Source organism: Canis aureus, chromosome 8 (genome assembly GCF_053574225.1).
Source record: "Canis aureus isolate CA01 chromosome 8, VMU_Caureus_v.1.0, whole genome shotgun sequence".
NCBI classification, from domain to species: Eukaryota; Metazoa; Chordata; class Mammalia; order Carnivora; family Canidae; genus Canis; species Canis aureus.
Window position 1 is genome coordinate 46,605,223 of NC_135618.1, and position 22,956 is coordinate 46,628,178.

At 54.0% G+C, this 22,956-nt stretch overlaps 2 long non-coding RNA genes across 2 annotated transcripts; both read right to left on the reverse strand.

The window, feature by feature from the left end:
* Window positions 1-454: 454 nt before the first annotated feature.
* On the reverse strand, window positions 455-17,944 carry LOC144319002 (uncharacterized). Its single transcript, XR_013384930.1, has 3 exons — window positions 17,145-17,944; window positions 4,032-4,168; window positions 455-3,173 (listed from the first exon to the last, which is right to left on the reverse strand). It is a non-coding gene; the product is annotated as an uncharacterized LOC144319002 (long non-coding RNA).
* Window positions 17,945-18,773: 829 nt separating this feature from the next.
* On the reverse strand, window positions 18,774-20,426 carry LOC144319003 (uncharacterized). Its single transcript, XR_013384931.1, has 2 exons — window positions 19,549-20,426; window positions 18,774-18,941 (listed from the first exon to the last, which is right to left on the reverse strand). It is a non-coding gene; the product is annotated as an uncharacterized LOC144319003 (long non-coding RNA).
* Between the last annotated feature and the right edge of the window lie 2,530 nt (window positions 20,427-22,956).

Genomic DNA, 22,956 nt, shown 5'->3' on the forward strand with positions numbered 1-22,956 from the left:
ACGGAAAGCCAAGCACTGGGGGGCTTGGCTGGGGGAGGCGCTTCTGGCAACCAGGCCGCAGCCTGAGTGCGCTCGGTGGGCCAGGCCGCAGGGCCTGTTCATGGGGCTCCAGCTGGAAGCATCTGGAGGGGCCCGGCATGGCCACCGCGGCTGCAGACACAGAGTAAACAATCAGCTGGAATGCTTTTCCCAACACGCAGACCCTGGAGCCGCCTGCGGCCTCCCCGGACTCGCCGGGTGGGGACAGATCCCAGGACCCCCTCCACCCGGCCCTGCCCTACATCTAAGCTTAGGCCCAGGAAAAACAAACTCAGGGCAGCCGGAGCACCCCAGGAGGAGGAGGGGGAGGAGGAGGGAGGGAGGAGGGGGAGGAGGAGCAGGGGGAGCAAGGGGAGGAGGGGGGGGGGAGGAGGGGAGGAGGCAGTCACGAGAGGAGCCACTTCTAGACCTCACACTTGCGAACTTCTTTTTAATCCTGAGCAGATGGAGAAGACCGTCTTTACAGATTTCCATGTCTCCGCACTGCCCCACGGCTGTCCTCTCGCAGGGAAAACACAAAGGGTGTCTCTTGAGATTGTTTTTGCATCATTTCACGCGGTTATTTACAGCCGTGGCTTCTCTGTCGCCTTTTCAGAATTTAAATTAAGAACACGGGGTGTCGAGCGTGCAGGCGGCAGTGTGAAGTTTTGCTTTTGCGCGTTCATTGTTCCACAACCAGACAAACCCATCCATGCCTGTTCTCAACGGGTTTAATGCTTTTAGTAGGTTTTAGGTCGGAGCTATATCCACTAGAGGGGAGGAGAAGAGAGATACCTGGGAGCTTGCCTTTCACGGGCCCCCATGAGCCGTGCATTCCATATATATCGTCAGCTCATTTAATCCTCGTTGTGACCCAAATAGCCGTAGAGCATCGTATCATTAAGATGGCTTTTGGTTGCAAGGGATAGAAACTGACACCAAAGGGAATTTATTGGGTTCCATAAATGGAAAGTGCACAGTAAGGACTTCAGGCATGGCTGGATCGAGGAGTCTAAATGTTGTCATCAGGAATCTCTCTCTCTCTCTCTCTCTCTCTCCCTCCCTCTCTATCTCGTGGCTCAGCTCTCCACTCTGACTGCTTCATTCTCATTCTCATTGCAAAGATGATCTCCAGCAGTTCCAGGCCTCCAATCAGCCAAGCAACCCAAAAAAGGTGGAAACAGAGAACCTTTTTCCTAACCCTTTTGGCAAAAGACCTATGAATCTCATTGGTCCAAGCATGGATCATAAATCCATCCTTTGCCCAATCCCTATGGTTAGAATGATAGAGTTCCTGATTGCATGCCCCCACCTGGACCTTGGGAGGGTCGGCCCCTCCAAAATAGAGGTGGGGATGGATGGGGAGTGACTATCCCCAAAAGGAGTGCTGCACACTGGGCATTCAAAAGCTCCAGATGCCTACCACAGTGAGGTTCAGCGAGAACACAGAATCCCACGGCATCAGCAGGGCCATCCTGACAGTTGCACAGATTGTGCACTGCACATCTCAGTGGGGGGGGGGGGGGGTCCCTTTAAATTCACTGTCATTGTCCATAAATATATTTATCATAACAAACTTCCAATAATGACGGTAGGTGTCTTACAATTGACAAACATGGTCACAGTATTTTGTGACTTTTACCATCAAGAGACGCAATCTGTTTCCTCATCCCTCAAATCCGGGCTGGCCCGGGTGACCTGCTGTGACCCGCAGAACACAGCAGAAGTGACCCTGCAAATTTTGAGGTCAGGCCTTAGGAAGCCAAGTTTCCACCCTCACCCTGTTGGAATTCTGCTGGAGACCAGCGAGGAAGGAGATGAGCGGCTTCTGGGAGGAGGAGCCAAGGTCCCCAGCTGCCTGGCTCTGACCAGAGGACCTGGGGGTGGGGGTGTGCAGGGGACAAGGGTGCCGCATCCACTCAATTATGCTGGAAATCAGTTTCCCAGAACCCTCATCCCATGCAGTTCCGCGGTGAGGGTTCTAGGAATTTGCCAGAAGAGGAACATGCTTGGGGCTTAGAGGGAGGAAGCAAAGCAGTGGATAAGACTCTATGAAGGTCGGCACGGCCCTGTGCGATGACGGTGCTGGGGACAGAATGAGCCTAGAAGGTGGGGTGAGCCAAGCTGGTGCCAACCCTCGCCCAGAGAACACGGGCACGTCACCCAAGCCCTCAGAGCTTCGCGCAATCCTCGCAGGGGTCCCGTGGGGCAGGAAATGTCCGGCTTCCGTCAGTCAGATGAGGGAATGGAGGCTCAGGGAGGTTGGGTGACTGTCCCAAGGTCACACGGCTGGTCTGTGGCAGAGCCAGGGTTCCTACCAAGAGATCGACTCCAGATCCTATGTGCTTAGCCACGTCCCTAAAAGTTCTAGAGACGGAGCTGACTGAGGCAAGTTCTAGAATTTAGGACTTGCTCCCCGCTAATGGTATGAATTTGTTTCATAAGACTTGCGAGAATGATCTCATTACTTAACTGTTCTAAGTCTGACAAAATTGGAATCCGAGCCTCTTTGCCAGGGGGGCAGGGTTTTGCCACTCAGAAGCCCCCACCCACCCACCACGGCCACAGGCCTCTGTCGGACAGCCAGCCTCCGGAGGGCGATGTAGACGCCTCCTCTGGGTGTAGACAGCATCTCTCACCATCTTTGCCAAAACTCCCTTCTTCCCAGCCTCACCCCAGGCGCCGGGGGCCGAGTTATGCACATGACCAAGGCTGGCCATAGTGATGGCTTCAGTAATGGGCATGGGACCCACGCTGAGCCAGTGAGACTCAACCCCGAGAGTGTGGCTAGAATTTTTGAAGAGGAAATCTCTATCAGGCTGGTGGGATAGAAGCCTGGGGCTGAGGGGCACCATCTTTGCCAGCAGGTGGAGAGAGCCCACCTGAGAATGAAGGCAACACACAGGGAAGCAGGGCCTAGAGATGGAGACAGCGCCGGACCACCCTGCCTGAGCCCCTGGATTCAGCCGTGCCTGAAGCTGTTCCGTCCCCAACTCTTCAGCGACGCCAAACAATAGGTTCTGTTTGGCATCAACTAATCTCAGTAGGATTCGGTTCTTTGCAGCTGGATGAGTCCTGACTAAGGTACTGGGCTTTGGACTAACGTACCGTACCGAGGCCTGTTGATTCTCCCCCGGCCAAAGGCAAACACAGACCTTCAAACACAAAAACAGAGTTGCTCTTTGAAGCAGATTGGAGGGAGGGGGGAAATACCACTCATTCTTTGGTGATGAATCAACAGCCAAATTAAGAACTGGTTCATTTCTCAAGCAGGTTATTCTGCCTCACAACCATTACTCATCCCGGCCCCAACCAGCCCGGCGGTTGGTGTGGCCCCAGAGAACCTGCTACACTCGGAGCCACCCCAGATTTCCCATGTTCCTATGAAAAGAATGTCTGTGCCATTGCTCCTTTCTCCTCCAGCTCGGAATTCTGGGAACAGACTGGGTTTTCTAAAGCTCCAAGAAAACACTTTATGGGATGTCCCGCCACGTCAGCACCCAACAAATGCTTGCGATGCTTCGGGGAGGGAGGGGGGCCCTCTGGACACCACATCTCCGCGGCAAGTGTCCAAAGAAGCTGGTCTTGCCTGTCCTCACCGAGTGGTGGACAAGCACAGGGCCTTGGAAGCAAGGGGGTAGGGGTGGGGGAGGAGGTCAGCAGGGCGGCAGATGAGAAATGGCTTCGAAGGCCGAGCCAAGGAAGTGAGAGATCTTTCTGGAAGGATGGGGACCATATGGGAAGATTCTAGACTGGGGAAATCAGACATGATCTCATCTTTAGGTTTGGTCCCCTAGAAACAGAGCCTGAGATGGGGATTTGGGTGCACGTGGCTTTTTGAGGGGGAGGTTCTCAGGAAGAGGGGAATGTCATTCCCTTTGGGCTACAGATGGGGGCACGGGGAAGGGGTGGGAGAGGCAGCTGTTGGCCGCCTCTGCTCACAGCAGCTGGCACGCTGCAGTCTGGTAAACAGGATCTGGGCAGCTCCCTCCTTCCTCCTTGGGACCACATACCTGCTTGCTGGGAAGGGACTCCTCAGTCGGCTGCAGCTGGGTGGGGAGGGATCCACCAGCGTCAGCACGGCGCAGTGGTTGAGGCCTACCACTGGGTTCGAGTCCTGACTGGGCTGCGGTGGTGTGTAGATGGCAGGCTGCAGCGCGGATGAAACAAGACTGTGTGTTAGATGCTCCTCCACCCAGAGCCCAGTGTGTGGTAGGTGCCCCCAAAGTCTCGCCTTTGCACAGTCTCTGAGTATCTCAGGTCTGGTGGGCTGAGGTGCAAGTTTTAGAATCAGTCACTGGGTTTGTGTGTGTGTGTGTGTGTGTCTGTGTGTGTCTGTGTGTGTGTAGAGCATCTTCCTGGGCCCTTCCCAGCACCCGAAGACACTGACTGATCTTCCTTATGTGCCCGGTGTTACCAGAGCCCCAGTCTTTGGGGTGTCTACACCTCTCTGTGTTGGGAGTCCTCACTTCCCTTCCCATTCTTGATCCATCTGGATGGAAAAGCATTGGCATGTGAGTCAGATCTGGCCCATAAAGCGGGGGGCCGGGGTGGGAGGGTACTAACAGAAGGAACTCGGTAAGAGACATAGGAAGCCCGGCCTCAGCCTTGAACGAGTATCCCTTTGATGATGCTCAAGGCCCTGGGGACAAGCCCAGCCCCTCATAGGTCAAGCTCTTGGGAGAGACCTCTTGGACCTCATTGCTCACCACGACCCGCCTCCTGTGCCCTGGCTGCTCAGAATACCGATGAGTCCCTGTTGTTCCACATATTCCTGCCCCTGGGCCTTTGGACCTGCTGGTCTCGCTGCCTAGGACGCCTTCCCCTACCTACTCCCGGCCTACTTGTCCTCTGCTCTGGCCTCAGGCCTCCCCTGATTCCAGGAAGCCTTTCCTGACCCTGGCCCTCCTTCCTGTTCTCCCCCCACCTCCCCACCTTATGCTGTCACTCTCCTTGTCCACCCACCTCCCCAACAAGACTGAGCACCCTGAGGAGAGTCCTCCGGCTCGGTGGTCTTGCATCCACAGTGCCAGACACGATGCAGATGCTCAGGAAAGCCAGTGAGTGGGGTGGGCGGCCCCTCCACCAGTGGCCAATCAGATGCCACTATGAACTACGTGGCACTTGTGCCCATCACCACCGGAAGCCAGTGACACTGTCTTCCAAGCCGACGGTGACCACGGTGTGTGACGGCCACACATTCCAAGATACATTTCCTTACCGTGTACACCCTCCCCAGCAAATTAAAACTTCCCCTTGCCTTTGCGGGGTGTACGACAGGTACCTCCCAGGGACAGCAGTCACCATGGCGACAGTGACAGTGCTCCCTGCTGCTCCCCACCAACCTGGCTCAGCCAAGCAATGTCTAAATAAGTTTTTTTTTTATCATGTCCCTGTTTTACATTTGTGGATGATAAGGCTTAATGGGGTGAAAGTCGCCTGCCCGTGGAATAGGAACGAGGAATAGGGACCAGGACCAGAACAGCAGAGAATAAATAGGCTGCCCTGGGCTAAGTACAGCGCAGGGCAGGCAGTGGGGGCGGCGCAGCAGGTTCTCAAAAACAACAGAGACTTCCCCTCGCCCTGTCTAGAGGCCAGAAGTCTTCAGGGGTGTCTGTGCCTCTCCTTCGCAAATCCTCCCTCCCTCCTTCCTCTTACAGACCTATGTCACTGGGTTCAGGGCCCACGAAATCCAGAATGATCTCATTTCGAGATCCTAAACTTGGTGACCTCTGCAGAGACCCTGTTTGCAAATAAGGTCACATTCACAGGTCCTGGGACTTATATCTTTTTTTTTCCAGTGGGGGTTACTGTTGAGGGGGAACACAGGGCTAGCGGAGGACAAGGCACGAGCCCGGGGCAGCACACTGACAAGTCCTTGAAATAGGCAGAGGGACATTCGTCTACGGACTCAACTGCCTCGATGTTCATACTTCGCTAAGGGCAAAAGGCAATCTTAGCCTGACCCTCAGGAGCCTGTAAGTCTGCTTTAACATAAAAAAAATTCCTCTAGAAATTTCCCTTTATCTCTAAACCCCCAAGATTCGTGTTGGCGATCGTCCCCCAAGCACACGGCCCACCGATACACATCTGAAGGGTCTCATGACTCAGGTCCTGTTAGACGGTAACAAGTGACCTTTTCCCAACAACAGCTAGCCCCCTCAAGGTCCTGGAAACCTTGCTTCCAAAATTCCTTAGAGTCCGCTATCCTCAAACCCCTCCCAACTCCCAGGTATATAAGCAGCCTCCCCTCACAGGCCCAGGGCGGCCACTCTTCCTGCCCACGGATCCTGTCCTCCTGCTTTCATAAAACCACCGTTTTGTACCAAAGATGTCTCAAGAATTCCTTCTTGGTCATCGGCTCCGGACCTCACCTATATTCCAAAACTTCATCACTATCCACCCACTGCAGGTGCAGCAAGAAGACAAGGGCTGAGTCACCAGCTGCCCCCTCCACGGGTGCTGAGAAAGCCTGGGAGGACAGTAGGGTGGGGGGGGGATGGTGGAAGCACAAGAAGCAGCAGGGACAGAGGGCCACCAGCCTTCCTGTCCTGCTGGAAAACCCTCTACAGATGAGGAAGCAGCCCAGGGAGGCCTTGAGGCTCCGGAAGGTCCCAGCTCAGGACAAATGCTGTGTCTGACTCTGAGACCCAGAGCATCTTGTGCCACCTCCCCTTCTGACCCTAAGTTCCTCTGGCCCTGTGACTCAGCACGTGGGGTCCCGTGGCCAGCCTGTCCTGGAGGAGGCCCCACAGAGCCAGATGGAGCCTCCTGCCAGCAAGGCTCCAGGCCCGAGGGAGGTGTCATCCAGACCCTGCTTTGGGTTCTGCAAACATCGCCAGCCCTGATCCCTCGGAGGGCAGAATCCGCCCCCACAAGTGACCAGGCTGTGCCCTCCACCGCCCCTCACCCTCAAAAAGCAGATGCCTAGAATTCCCCAGGATTCCCACAGCAGAGGGAACAAAGGCCAGCTAGGGGCCTGGTGGGGGTGGGAGGGCCCAAGATGGGGGGTGGGGGTGGGGGGTGGGAAGACCCTGGGTCAGGGGGATTCCTGGGGCTGCCTTTCCCTAAGATTTGCTCTTAGAGAGAAAGGGTGGGCAGTGCGGGTGCCCGCAGGCTCCTCTTGGAGCCCCCACTCGGGGTGCGAGCACATGTGCACACACATGCACACACACATGAACCACAAACCCGCCCACCCGCATGTCTGACCACATACGCAGGTGTGCAGACACCCCTGCCCCCGTGTGCACATCTCGCCGGGATGGGACACAGGTGAACACAGCCCCGGAGGGCTGCTTGTCCAGGTGGAGCCCTGAGGGCCGACTTAGGGAAGCCTGCCTGGGTTCAGACCCCACCTCTGGAACCTCAGGGGAGTCGCTCGGCCTCTCTGTGCCTCGCTCCACTCCTCTGAAAATCGAGATAAGAGTACCCACCCCAAAGAGTTGTGGAGAGGGTTAACTGAGTTGATGCATGTAGGCCCCGGGATGCCTGGCGCACAGGAAGTCCGGGTAAGTGCTACGGTTACCAGCATAGACCACAGGTAGGCGCGAGGCTACCTACCCAGACACAGGGACGCACAGAGGGGGATACATGCAATCCCAGATAAAAACTTACATGCCGACAGACACACACGGACATGTGCATACACACAGAGATGCTCACACACACGTACACACGCAGAGAGATTCAGCATATAAGTGTGCATGCACAGATGCCACGTGGGAGCATGCATGCGCCATCAGGTGCACAGACAGGAGTGCACACGTGCCCACACATGTGCCCACATGCGTGCACGCAGCCCCTCCAGCCAGCCCCCCCGCTGGGTCGCTCCCCTTTCAGTGCCTCCCTTTCCCGCCCACCCTCCCAGGGCCAGCTGTGCACAGGACACATCCGGGTGCCGTCAAGGGGGCCCCGGGGAGCCTTCCCCGTCCTAGAGCCTGTGTCATCCCTCGGGTTACAACACCCCGTCCCACATGCGCTGGTTTCTGTTAGACCACAGACACCCCACTCCCCCTCCCCCCCCTCCCCCCACCACCACACTGCCCTTCCCCGGAGCACAGCCTGGGGCCCCTCTCCCCGCGGACAGAAGGCCCCAAAGTGGGGAATGAGGCTGGGCCGGAGCACAGACCACAATCCCAACCTGCAGCAGCAACTCCCACCTCCATCCTTGGATGGGGGATCAGCATCCCCCGCGGGACCCCTCTGGCCCTCAGAGTCCCACTCCTGACCCCGTGGACTGAAATCTTTTGTCTGCTGGACAACAAAGGGCATTTCTGATCTGGGACTCCAGGCTTTTTATTCCTTCAAGGCCTGCATTGTGGGCCGCCTCCGGCATCTCCACCCTGGGGCCAGAGCGGATTCTGGGCCGCACAAAGGCTCTGGGTGTTCATAGGGGAGGCAGGAGGTAGGAAAGGGCCTCCATCGCCGGCTGGCCGTCCTCCTTTTCCTCCCAGAGCCTCCTTCTGCTCACCTGCATACGAGGAGGACGAGAGAAGCACCATCCATGGGAGCCTGGGCTGTGCCCTTCCCACACTTGGAGAAATTCTCACCCTTAGGGGGCTCAGTGAGGCCGAAGCCCTGCTTCCCCCTGGGACGCCTGGAGACGGCCGCCCTGCATTCACCAGGCTCCTGGCAGCTAGGACATGGGCACCTGACCCATGCTGGGGTATCAGGTCCGCATTGTGGACACAAGTGCCACCAAGAAGCAGGAATGGGGGGGAAGGGGTGCTCCCCTGAAGGTGGCGGGATACCCATGTTCTCGGGCCAGGCCTGCAGCCCCGGGGATGGAACCCCACCTGACAGGTTCCTGGCACAAACGCACTTTCTAGACCATAATCGTGGCGAACACTTACACAGCACTTCCTGTGCGCCAGGCTTCCAGGTGCTCACGTGTATTAACTCAGTCCTCTCAACAACCCTCTGGGCTGGGTCCTATTATCTTGATTTTTAGAAGAGGAAAGCGGACACAGAGAGGCTGAGTGACTCAACCTGAGGTTGCGGAGGTGGGATCTGTGCCCCAGCTGGCTGGCTTCCCTGGCAGTCTAGACCATAGTCTGCAGGGCTCCTAAACATCTTGGAATTTCCCAGGTGATTAGGAGTGTCTTTTGTTCTAAGGAGGTAATTCTTGGTGGGCTCCTGGATGGGGGTTGCTCTTCTGAAAGACTAAGCCATGATTAGAAGGAATTTTCAGCCCCATCCTCCATCTGCAGGGAGGGGAGAGGGGCTGGAGATTGAGTTAATGATCCATCATGCCTTTCTGATGAAGCTTCCAGAAAATTCCCTAGAGCACCTGGGTGGCTCAATGGTTGAGCCTTTGACTCAGGTCATGATATCTATCCCTAGGGTCCTGGGATAGAGTCTTCGCCTTCTGCCTATGTCCCTGCCTCTCTCATGAATAAATAAGTAAAATCTTTAAAAAGAATCCCTAAACGATAAGGCTTCGGCCAGGTTCCAAATTGAACACAATCATGTGCAGGGAGGGTGGCGCAACCCCAGCTCCACGGGGACGGAAGCTCCTGTGCTCGGGACCCTCCCAGACTTCACCCTTTGTCCCTCCTCATCTGGTGGTCCACAGTCCATATGTTTCCTTTATCATATCCTTTATGATAAACTGGTAAATGGAGGTGTCTCTGAGTTTTGTGAGCTGTGCCAGCAAATTATCAAAGCTGGGTGGGGTGGGGTATGAGGATCCTCAGTTGCAGCCACTTTATTTATTTTTTTTTTTTATTTATTCATGATAGGCACACAGTGAGAGAGAGAGAGAGGCAGAGACACAGGCAGAGGGAGAAGCAGGCTCCATGCACCGGGAGCCTGACGTGGGATTCGATCCCGGATCTCCAGGATCGCGCCCTGGGCCAAAGGCAGGCGCCAAACCGCTGCGCCACCCAGGGATCCCTGCAGCCACTTTAGACAGAAGTGGGGACACTCTGGGGATCTGATATTTGTGACTGGTGTCTGAAGTAGGGTAGGGTAGTCTTGTGGGACTGAGCCCTTATGCTGTGGGGTTCACTCCAGGTGGTCAAGGTCAGAATTGAATTAAATCAGGGGATACGCAGTTGGTGTGTGGAGAACTGGGTGGGGTAATCCCCACATATTTGATGTCAGACGTGTCATGAGTAGAGAGACATCTTTCTTTTATCCTCATGGATTAAATAAGATAATGCACACAGTAATGCTCAGTATTTCTTCTTGGTAGCTTTACATGGTAATGGCAGGATTTATTTGGGCTTCATGACTAGAGGTCCTCAAATTCAGAGGATCTGTGGATTTGGATAGGAAAAAAAATAGCATCTTACTTCACCAGCCTACAACTGAAATTTAGTATATAACTTCAAATCCTACTGTAGCAACACCCACGGGCCTATGACTCTGTCACCAACAGGAATCACAAGGATTTTTATATCCCATGACTGTCACTGTAGATATATTTAGCTAGCTTCTTTTGTAAGCTGTGTATTTTATTTTGGAGGAGGGTATTGCAAAAGATCCTGAATACTCAACTCTAGTTACTGAAATGCATGCCAAAAACAAAAACAAAAACAAAAACAAAAAACATGCCCAAGTGTTCAAGGAGAGGGTACCGATGTTAGCAATTTACTTTGAAACACATCAAAAAGATAAGAAGGCAAGATAGATGGAAAGATGATGGGATGGGTAGATAGATGGATGGAGAGATGGAGGGATGGAGGGTGGGTGGTGGGTGATGGAGGGATGGAGGGTGGGTGAGTGATGGATGGATGGAGAGATGAAGGGATGGAGGGTGGGTAGATGGGTGATGGATGGACAGATGGAGAGATGGAAGGATGGGTAGATGATGGATGGATGAATGGTTGGTTGGATGGAGAGATGGAAGGATGAAGGGAGGGAGAGAGAAATGGAAGGATGGAGGGTGGATGGATGGATGATGGATAGTTGGATGGAGAGAGGGAAGGATGGAGAGACCCAAGGATGGATAGATGGGCAAGTGATAAAACAAATATAACAAAATATAATGTGGGTGATAGGTACATGGCTGTTCACTGGACAATTCTTTCAACTTTTCTATATGTTTGTACATTTTCACCATAAAATATTGGAGGACAGTATTTTTTTAAAAAAGAGGAAAGGATAAAATAGAAAGAAAAGAACACTTGAAGTATGGGCAGAGACAGAAGATTCACCTTAAAGATCAGCTTTATCGAGTCCTCATCAAAATCAGATCATACCAAGAAGGAACAGAACAAAAGAAGGGCAAGAACCAGATACACACTGCAGGTCCTAAGTGTAAAATTAAGGAAAAAAAAAAAAAAAACTAACTCTCCCTACAAGGAAATTTCGGCATCTAGAGCTGTCAACGTGGTGGCCTCTGGCCACATGTGGCCACTGAGCAGCTGAAACAACGCTGGTCAGAACTGAGATGCGCTGTAAAACACACACCCGATTTTGAAGACTTGCTATAGAGACACAAACAAAAAGAGGACAGCAAATACCTCAGGAATATTTTTTAAAAATTGATTACATGTTGACACATTATTATTTTGGATATATTGGACTAAATCAAATATGTTGTTAAAAATTTTTAGGGACGCCTGGGTGGTTCAGTGGGTGAGTGTCTGCCTTTAGCTCAGGGCGTGATCCCAGGGTCCTAGGATTGAGTCCCACATCGGGCTCCCCGCAGGAGGCCTGCTTCTCCCTCTGCCTGTGTCTCTGCCTCTCTCTGTGTCTCTCATGAATAAATAAAATCTATTTTTTTTAAAGATTTTACTTATTTATTTGAGAGAGAGAGAGAGAACAAGCATGAATGAGGGAAGGGCAGAGGGAGAGGGAGAAGAGACTCCTCACCGAACAGGGAGCCTGATGTGGGACTCGATCCCAGGCCCCCGGTGATCACAACCTGAGCCAAAGGCAGATGCTTAACCAACTGAGCCACCCAGGGACCCCTAAAAATTAATTTCCTCTGCTTCCTTTTCACTTTCATAAATGCAGATACAAGAAAATGAAAACGACGCATGTGGCCTGCATTAATTATATTTCTACCGGGTAAGGCTGGCCTGCAGGAAGTGCCGCCTGTGAAAATTCTGAGTTTACCAAGATACATGTATTTTTCCTGCGCTCGTAGAATCATACTGTCAGAGGCCAGCCCGATGTGGGTGTTTCAGGAAGGTCATCATCGCTGCCCCCTGCTTACCTGTGAGGTACATGGGGTTTGGTTTGGTTTGGTTTTCATTTTTCTCGTGGTCAGTACCTCTGGGAGATACACTGTCAAACTAGAGCCTAAGATATTTGGAAATAAAGTAAAATCTTTATATGGGGCCCGTGGGTTTTGCCAGGTTGCCAGAGGGGTCCCCGGAAGGTGGGGACATCTTGGTTGGGTTCTCTGCCCTCTTTCCCTTTGAGGGCCAGGGGCCTTCTTACCATTTCTGACTGGGGTTTCCGGTGCCACATGAAGATGGTCACCATGCAAACACGAGGCACTGTGTGACAGTCGCCTGACCCTCCTGAGTGGGCCGTGGTAGAGGCACTTCTGGTCCCTGCTTCAGATTAAGGAAGCTGAGTCTAGGCCCCTGACAGAGCCTGGTATGCAGCTAAGTCAGGTCCCCACACCCCGATATTTACCCTAAAGGGAGCCTGGGCAGTGAGGATCCCTGAGCTCTTGGGAAGTAGGCCCGGGGCTGGGCTAGTCGGCATTTGTCAGCAAGTCAATGGAAGGCATTTCCTGGAACGGGACCCTTTGCTGCCCACCTGTTCAGCCCTGAGCCTTTTTCTTCCTTATTAACACATTTTGAGCATGTTCCAGGAGCTGGCACCAGACATCATCGCGTGTCATCCCTCCAGACCCTCGAGGGAGGCGCTATCACCCCCCTTCCCCTATTTTACTAATCAGTGAATGGAAGCACAGAGAGGTTCTGTGACTGGCCCCAAGTCACGCAGCTTCGGGCCTGTATTTTTGGCAACCACTCCCTGCTGCCTCTAGGAAGGAGGGCCAGACACCCGAGTGTAGCAAACAGACCCAGCTCCACCCCAGTAAGCAAACTCAGGAGGAGCACTGCGCCGCTCACCAGCTCCTCTACCAGGAGAGATGCTCCTCCCGGTGTGCCCGGAGTCCTCTGGGCATTGCCACCATCCAGTCATCCAGCCAGACACCCAGGAGTCACCCCCAGGCCCATGACAACACTCAGATCCTCTTTCTAACCCCTCCCCTCACTACTGAGGAAGGTGAGGCAAGCCTCTTGATGGCACTGTGCCTCAGTTTCCCCACCTTTAGAAGGGGGGTGATGATAGGCCTACCTAGGCCTCGCTGTGGTCCTTGGCACAGAGTATGCGTTCAGCGCTAACTACCTTAGTTATCATCTATATCCGGTGCCTAGCGCAGTGGATGGGACACCAGAGGCCCCCAAGCAAATATCTGAGGGATCCAGTCAAGGCCCTCCTGAGCCTGGGGTCCTCGATGGCTTCCTCGGGAGCCCGAGGATGGAGCACAGCTCCCCAAGGGTCTCAGGGGCCACAGCTGGTCTCCCCACTCCCTCCTCCTGCCCACCGAGCTCCCTCACCCTCCGGCGAGCTCTGACAACACAGACCCCATCCTGCCTCAGGGTCTTTGCACGTGCTGCTCTGCAGCCCAGAATGTTCTTTCGCCAGCACCCAGTCCAGCCGGCTCCTTCCCATGCTTCAGGTTTCAGCCTGCAGGCAGCTCCTCATGGACCCCCCAGCACGTGGCCCTCCTCCAGGTGCTCACAGCTGGATCCTCCAGCCGAGCCCAGCACCCGGCAGCTACAGCCAGCAGGCGCTCAACAAACACTGGAACGACCACATGCGTGCGCAAACCGGTGAATGGACAAATGGACAGATGGGCTCTCAGTCCCCATGCTGTGTTGCGGTCTGGGAAACCGAAGCTGGTTGGAGGTGACTTCACAGGTCACACACATCGTGGGTGACAGAGCCACAGTGACCTACATGACTGAAGTTATTCTTAGGAAATATTTCGTAAGGACAGAGGGACACATGCAATGCAGATGCGGCTCTAGAAGGCTTCCTCTTTGGGACATCTGGGTGGCTCAGTGGCAGAGCATCTGCCTTCGGCTCAGGGCATGATCCCGGGGTCCTGGGATCGAGTCCCACATCGGGCTCCCCGCAGGGAGCCTGCTCCTCCCTCTGCCTGTGTCTCTGCCTCTCACTCTGTGTTTCTCATGAATAAATAAAAATCTTGAAGAAGAAAAAAAAAGAGAGAGAAAATAGAAGGCTTCCTCTTTGATTTGCCTCCAGCCCCAGCAGGACAGGAAGTTGCATCCTAGCTGCTGAGTCAGGGGCGGGTGCATTCCTAAACCAGGCAATCGCCCCCCGCCCCCCCTCAGCTCAGCTATACCCTATACCCTGCTGGGGAGGCAGGAAGCAGGCAAGCCACCTGCAGACAGGACAGGACTGGTTTGTGGTGGGCGGTCTGGACCCACGTCCAGTCCCGGGGGCTGGGGGGGCAGGACTGAGTCACGATTCCAAGAACAGCTGGGTGCAGGAGGCGCCTACGCAGCCCTGGGCGCCACTTAATCCGTGGCCCACAGCCCGCGAAATGGGCAGGATGGTTACGGCCACCGCACAGATGTAGACACGGCTCCGAGAGGTTGAGGGCGTTGCCCTGGGTCGCCCAGCCGCCCAAAATCCTGGGGGGCCTGGAGCTGCAGACTGACCTGAACCGCCTGGCCTTGTGCTCCGGACTTAGAACACATCACTGCCTTTATTTTATTTTATTTTTTAAGATTTTATTTATTTATCCATGAGAGACACACAGAGAGAGAGGCAGAGACACAGGCAGAGGGAGAAGCAGGCTCCATGTAGGGAGCCCTATGCGGGACTCGATCCCGGGTCTCCAGGATCACACCCTGGGCTGAAGGCGGCGCTAAACCGCTGAGCCACCCGGGCTGCCCACATCGCCGCCTTTAGAGTGTTTTTACAACAAACTTGCAAGATTTGGGCTGCCTTTCTGGGGGCCGCACCTCCCCTCTGGGATCTGAGGGATCTGAGGCTGTGGGATCTGAGGCTGGGTACCGGTGACCACGGGCACAGAGCCCACAGCTGGGGGCTGCCACAGGGGGGTGCGCGCCCCGCGTGTCCGGAGCCCGCACGTCCCCTCTGCACCCAGCTGCCTCGTTTCCTCGTCTGGCTGGTCTTGAGACTCTTGGCTTCTGCGCAGTAGGGCAGAGGCAGGTTGGTGACTCACGCCCTGACCTCCAGGCCAAGGACATGGGACTCAGCCACCCCTCCCTGCCTCCCTCCTACTCCTGGGGCTCCTCTATCAGATCAGCCCCAAAGGGAGTGACCCAGTGACCTGATCTGCACACAATGGGGCAGGAATGGGACCTGAAGGCTGTTGGCCAGTGACACCCCAGGGGGGTGCGGGGAGTCAAGGCTGAGAAGTTGGTGACCTTCCCATTCAGGGGATAGGACAGAGGAGGTGCTGAGCACCACTGCCACCCTGGTGCTCCGCCCCGTGCCCCATCTCATGCTGGTGCCCCTCTCACTGCCCCTGAGAGGCCATCTGGTCTAGCAGGGCTCTCAGGACATTCCCCGCGTTCCCCAATCTGCGCTCTGTCAGTCCAGTCAAGCCTGCCCCCTTCCCCAGGCCCCGTGCAAGAAGCGGGGTGTTTCTCCCACTCTCCCTGTATCTCCTCCAGGGTGGGAGCCCAGGCCTCTGGGCTCAGGTCACCACCCCTCCTCCTCCACCTCCTCCTTCTGTCCCTCCTGCCCCAGGCTGTTTTCAGGGACTCTGGCTGTCCCAGCAGGGGGACACCTGGTCCCTCTATCCTCATGCACAGTCTCCTGCCCTGGCCCCACCTGACCTCACCCCCACCCAGGGAGCCCCTTTTAAAGAGTGAAATAAGGCTGGGACTGATGCCAAGAGCTGGACAGATGGACAGTCTTGGAGGCCGGTGGGGACCCAGCCAGGGCACCCCGACAACTAGACAAGCAGGCAGGGCACAAGTGTAATGCTGCTGGTGCCAGAGGTGAACAAGGCAGATACGGAACTTACGTACCTACACAGGGCAGAACAGGAATAAAACTGCCCTGATTTTTCACCAGCCAAACACAGCCCCCTGGAGGCCAAGTTGTAACATTTAAAAAAATACCCTGAAAGTGGGCCTGACTCAGCCCAAGAGTCTCAGAACCTTTTTTTTTTTTTTTTTAACAGCTCTATCCGGGTACAATTCTGGTGCCTTACAACTCAATGGTGCTTAGCCTGTTCACAGAATTGCACAACCATCACCACCGTCAATTTTAGATTATCTTCACCCCCAAAAGGAACCCTTTAGCTGTCACCTTTCTATCCTTTATCCCCACTCACCCCGGCCTGGGCAGCCACTACCCCGACATCCCATCTCTACGCGTTTACCTAGTGTGGACGTTTCGTATCAGTGGAGTCACACAATTCGGGTGCTGGTCCCAGAAGAGGTTGAGGCACAGGGGCAGGTAACACACTAGGGCCCTGCCTGGCGGCTCGGATGTGCTGGGGCTGGAGGAGTGTCCCCTCCTCTTCCCAGGCCTCTTGGGAAAGGTCTAGGCCAAGAGAGCACAAGAGCCCAGAAATCCAGGCCTGTCACGCCGCCAGCCTTCGCTCCACCAGGTTCTGATCCTCTGAGATGGTCAGAAAATGGGACCCTCTGGGGCACTGGCCTGTATGCACAAGCTCACCTGGGCATGTGGGGGGCAAGCTAAAAAGCCACCCCCATCTGGGGGGAGGACCTAGCAACGGTAGAATCTGGACAAGAAACTGTCTCTTGGTTTTCTCATCTGTAAAGTGGAGTCACAGTCACCCCCTCTAAGTGCTCGTGAAATCAGGCGAGTGGGCACGTACCTACGTGACACTTAGCGCCATGTGGGGCACATGGCAAGGGCCGTACAGGTGCTCCTCATCAGTGAGCATTGCTGTCACTACTACTGCCTCCGTGGTCACCCTGGGAGGCAGGGAAGGAAAGTGAGGGAGAGCTCCATGCTTTGGGGAAGTGAAGATCATTAGGCAGTAACTGTCTGGAAACTGCCTGGGGGGGGGCCCCCGAGAACACCGAGCTGGTGATCAGGGCTGTCACCAGATCAGGGCTGTCACCAGGGCTTGCTCACTGCCTGGTGGTCTCGGAGTTGCCAATGAAAGTACGACTCACCTGAGCGCTGGACAGGACAACGCTCCAGCTTCTGCAAGTGGGGTTGGGGCGCCCGTGGCCCATGGAGCCTCCCTGGCAGCTGATGAGCACCTTCCTTGCATCACGGAAGGAAGGATCCTGTCCCCTCCCCACAGGGGACTGATGCGGCAGTGGGGTGGGCCAGGTGAAGCAGGGAAAGCCGTCCCACAGCAGGCAAAAAGCCGGCCCTGGGCTGAGCGGGCTCTTTGAGGCCAGATAAGGAGGGGTTCTGGGCCCAGGTGGGGGGCTGCACACTGCGTGCCCAGAACGCCTTTCCCAGCACGAGGCAATGCAGAGCAAGCCCAAATATCATCTAGAGCTGCAGGGAAATCTAGAGGTGATCTCAGTGTAGGGTTTCCCAGCAGTGGCCCTATTGACATCTGGGGCCCATCCTTCTTTGCTGGGGGGCTGTGCACCGTGGGATGTTTAGCAGCATCTCTGGTCTCCGCCCACTCGATGTCAGCGGCACTTCCCCTCCTACCCCTCACCAGTTGTGACAACCAAAATGTCTCCTGGGGTTGGGGGGTGTAAAATCAGTCTAGAACCACTGTTCTAGATAAACCCTGTCAGATTACAGACAGAAAAACTGAGCTCTAGAGGGGTTCAGGAGTCAGAAGCTCTGCCACCGTTGGGGTCCCTATGTGGTGCTGCCACCACGCCGAGGGCTCTCTACCCATTACCATCCCATTCAGATTTGCAAAATCTGAAGCTCAGGGGAGGTCAAGTGACTTGCCCCAGGCCACACAGCAGATAAGTGGACATCAGCGCCAGGCATCCCTGAGTCCAAGCCAAGCAGCACTGTCCTCACCCCTGCCAACCCGCCCTGCCCACCCCCTTTGTGAGCTGAAGGTGAACCTCACTGAGGGAATTTTGGTAAACAGGCAACAAAGGCTGGCAAATCCTTGAGCCACATCTGTTGACATGTCTACTGTCAACAGCAAACATCTGCATGTCTCCATTGGGATCCCTTTGGCTCCTTCTAGTCTCCGCGGCCTGTCAGACAAGGGTGGAGTGACACGCTTCCAAGCTCACGGGCCACCCACGGCCCACATTATCCCGGGTCTTGGTGGGCAGGCGGCCCTGCTGACTATGTGACCATCTGTTATGATAAAATAAGCTGTCAGGGCTGGATGCACACTCAGGATGTACCCGATTCAACACCTGAGTTCTCCAAGTGGGGAACCAAGGCCCAGGGAGCTGGAGCAGGGCTGGGAGGGGAACTGTGCTCATGGCCTGTTGGCTTTTCTTCAACAGCTTCATTGGAATATAACTCACATACCAGACAACTCGCCCATCTACAGGGTACAATTCAGTGGCTTTTTACAGAATTGTGCAACCATCCCCACCATCAATTCTCCAACATTTTCATTGCCCTTCCCTGAAATCCATACCCATTAGCAATTGCCCTCACTCCGGGCAATTGCCAACTCCTCCTACCCCACCAGCAACCCCTGGCTTATTTCTGCCTTTATGGATTTGCCTGTTCTGAACATCTCCTATAAATGGAATTGTACGATGCATGATCTTTAAGGACCAGCTTCTCCCACTTAGCATCACGATTTCAAGATTCACCCGTGTTATAGCCGGTGTAAGTGCTTCGTTCCTCTGAAAGGCTGAAAAATAGTCCACTTTATGGATGGGCCACACTGTATTTATCCATTCATCTGGTGATGGACAGTCCTGTTTTGCCACTTGGCATGTTTTCTTGTTAACTCCTGTTGATTGAGAGCTTCCTATGTGTCAGCCTGAGCACTTGCCTTGCAGACAGATCGTACGGCCCTATGGGAGGCAAAATGGTTCCCATCTCACAGTCAGGGAAACTGAGGCTCAGAAGTGCCACAGGACCAGCTCAAGGACGCAAATCAGAGCTACTCCCAGAGGTCTCAAACTGGCAGCCTGGGAGCCAACATGGAATGCACCATTTGGTTTGGCCTGGAAAGTATTCCACAGTTGTTTGAATCAGCTGCCCATATTTGAAACTTGGAAGTTTTTGTGTTTGAAAAAAAAAAAAAAAAACTTTCTAGCTTCTTCTGAAAAAAATAAATAAATAATTGTAATCACAAAATCTGGACACCCAGGCCCTGCCTTTCCCCTTCTAGGAGGTTGGGGACAGCTACTGAAGGATAGGACAAGCCTGATGGGCAGGCTCTCTCCTACCCCCACCCCGACCACCTGCTTGGTTAGGTGGGACTATCCAACCCAGCTCTCCCAAGACCATCCCAGGTTTTTCAATTTTATTTTATTTTTTATAACTGTCTCAGTTATAAAACAAAGCTCTTAAGCCCAGGAAATCCCCTCAGTCCCAGGCAAACTGGGACAATCAGTCACCCAGCTGTCCCTGCCACCCATCACGGCCCCCGTAGCACCCTGCACTACGGAACCTCACCCCTGCTTTTGTTGGGTGGCTGCTGTTCTCCGTCATGGTCATTATTAACCATCTCTCACTCTGCCCTCGTGCTCCAGGGCGGATGACAGCCCTCAACTTCTCAAGGGTCCTTGGCAAGATGAGAAAAATGAGGAGTCTCAATTCTTTGCTAACCTGGGCTCACTCCCTGTCCACTCTCATTCTTTCTTTGGAGACAAGAGGCCTTCCCACTGTAGTGAACATCCTTCCTTTTCTGAAACAGTTGAGGGTCGCAGGTAATGTCTGGGTGAGGTTTTTAATGTGTTCCTTAGTGAAAATAAGTTGTCTCATGGCCACCCTCGAAAATCTTCTTAACAACCTTTGAATTTTAAGAGACTTGTAACTCGGAGGCTCTGAGTATGGTTCAGAATGTTGTACAGATTCACGTCCCCTTCTCCGATTATGAACACCTACCATGGGGACTGGCCACAGGTAACCAACCAACACTCACACGCTCTTATGAACTATATACAGTCCATGCTTTATCAGGATTTCCTCAGTTGTTGCTAATGTCCTCTTGCTGTTCCAGGATCCCACCCAGGACACCACGTTACATTGAATCCTCACGTGTCCTTGGCCTCCTCTGGGCTGGGATGGTTTTGCAGACTTTCCCTGTTTTGATCACCCTGACAGTTTTGAGAAGCATTCGTCATGTACTTATAGAATGTCCCTCAATCAGGATCTGTCTGCTGTTTTTCTCATGATCAGAACAGGGTTGTGCATTTGGAGAGGAAAACCACACAGAGCAGAAGGGCCATATGTCACAGCGTATGTCACAAAGGGTATACGCCCTCAAGGTGGTGACCTATCACTGTTGGTGGTGTTCTTCTCACTGAGCTGATGGAGGTGAATTATCTGGAAATCTGCATAGGAGATTTACCCCTCTCCCAATTAAAAAAAAAAAAAAATATATATATATATATATATATATATATATATATAGCCCTAAATTCTGGCTCTCCCCACTGCAGGCTCCAGCTGGCCGAACGGGGTCTGCTGGGGAGAGCGAGCCCCCTCTGTGTGCCAGGCCCGTGTAGGGCATTTTCATTTCACACAAGAGGCTGCTTTCTGGCAAAATGGGGCTCGGCCTCCCCAGTTTACAAGCGAGGCTCAGAGAGGCAACCACAGAGCCCCAGGGTCACATGGTGTGGGAGGCAGCTATAGGGTTTGCACTTCCCACCTGCCTCCCCTAGGTTGTGTTTGCTCAAGCTAACTGTGAGCAAACAAGAAGAAAGCCAGGCACACAGGAAGGGGGCGGTTATGTGACCCTGGATCCTCTGCCTTCTGCCCATGAGGCACTATGGGGGGGGGGAGAATGGAGCCCCACGGGTATCCAGCTTCAGAAGCCTCCCCCTGCTGCTCCTGCCCTGTGAGTCAGGAAATTTAAAAAGTCAAGAGATGAGCTGCAGGACACCTGGCCTGAAGGGTGCCATCTGGCATCGCTCCCCCCACCCACCCCCTTTATGCAGGAGGTGCTGGGTGCCCACCCACAGGGAGAAGCCTGGATGCTTCATTCAGGGAGGCTTGGCTCCCCCCCTGGACCATGCTGTGAAGCTCATCTCTGTCCTCCCCCTGCCTCCTAGCAGAGCTGGGCTGGGCATCAGTGAAATCAGAAGGGCTTGCTCCTAAGGGGTCAGCTGGGCATCCTGGATCCTACTCTTGACCTTCAAGTGCCCCCTGGCCCCCTCAGAGCTGGGAAATGCAGCTCAGGTTCCCCTGCTGGGGCTAGAGTAGGGGACCCAGGGGTAGGGTGGGGAATCCTGCGAAGCTAACCTGCCCCTTGGGAGACTCCTTCCTGCTCCCAGGCCCTCAGGGTCCCCCTGGTAAAATAGGCTAAGAGCTGGCATCCTGGGGGAGCCCAGTCCTGCAGGGGCTCAGCGGGTCGGCACCCCGCGCCCGCAGCCTGTGACCGCAGCGCCCCCTTCCCGCGGGCGCCTCTGGCCACCACCCCTCGGGTGCGTCCCTTGCTCTCTGCCTCCCCCTGCAGGTCACTTGGGGAAGGGCAGCTCGAGCGAAAGCCCCCCCCAAGACCAGAACCAAGTTTCCAGATTTGGGCCCTCCTGGGTGCCCAGCTGGGCTCTTTCACCCACTAACGGAACCTTAAGGGTGCCCCTGACCCCCTCAAAACTTAACCCAATGCTTTGTCTTTTTGTTCAACGCGTATAACGTATTTCTTATGTCTTTATGTTTGGTTGAGGCATAAAACCCTTACGGAAAAAAAGCGAATGCACATCTGGAGGCATAGAGGGGCGAGCCGGACAAGGAAAACACACTCGTGAACTATCCGGGGCAAGAACTGGAACACTGTCGGCCTCCCAGACCCCACCCTTCTCAGCCTCCATCACTGCTCCCTTTCTTTCTCCGCCCCAAATGTAGCCACCAGCCTAAATTCCAACACCCCAGGCCATGCCTATTAATATTTACACCCTCCTCGTGGGATTGTGATGAGGGAGGATCAGATGCGGGTCATGTGCACCCGCTGAGCACGTAGGAAGGGGCCCTATGCGAGGCTCTAGTATCCTTGTCTCGTCCACACTCCCAGCTCCTGGGCAGTGGCACACTCCTTTCCTGGGAGCTGTATTTGTAGCCCATGCTGAGGGCAGGAGGATGACCTGCTAAATGACTGGTGACCAGAACACCTCTGCCTCTCTGTGCTAACATCTGCCCAGGAAATAATTACCCCTGAGCCTTCTCCATTCTGCATCCTTGATACTGTCATTTCCATCCACCCACCCCTGGGTCCCTGCCCTGCTAGCCCCTCTATCTCGAATTAGCGCCTTGTCCTTCAAATGGCCCATGTCTCATCTCCAGTCTACCCCCCAAACTGCAGCCAGGGTTCTTTTCTAGAACACAGATCTCATGAGTCACTCCCCCCTGCTTTACAACACTCCATGGCTCCCTAGCACCCTCAGCGTAAAGTCACTCCCTGCCCAGCATTCAAAATATTTTACCTTAAAAAAAAACTTTTTTTTACCTTACATCTGGTAGAATGGCTACTATAAAAAGGGGGTGGGGGAGAGAGTGAGACACAACAAGTGTGGATGAGGATGTGCAGAAAAGGGGACCCTAGTACACAGTTGGTAGAAATGCAAACTGGAGCCACTGTTGTGGAAAATACTATGGAGGTTACTTCAAAAATTAAAAATCGAATTACCATATAATCCAGCAATCCTACTTCTAGATACTTATCCCAAAGAAAAAAAATCCCTACCTTGAAAAGATATCTGTACCCCCATGTTCACCGCAGCATTTTATTCCAATAGCCAAGACATGGAAACAACCTGTGTCCAAGAGCAGATGAATGGATAAAGAAAATTTTATATATATATATTTTTAAATACTATATATAGTATATAGTATTAAATGCCATATATATTTTATATATATATA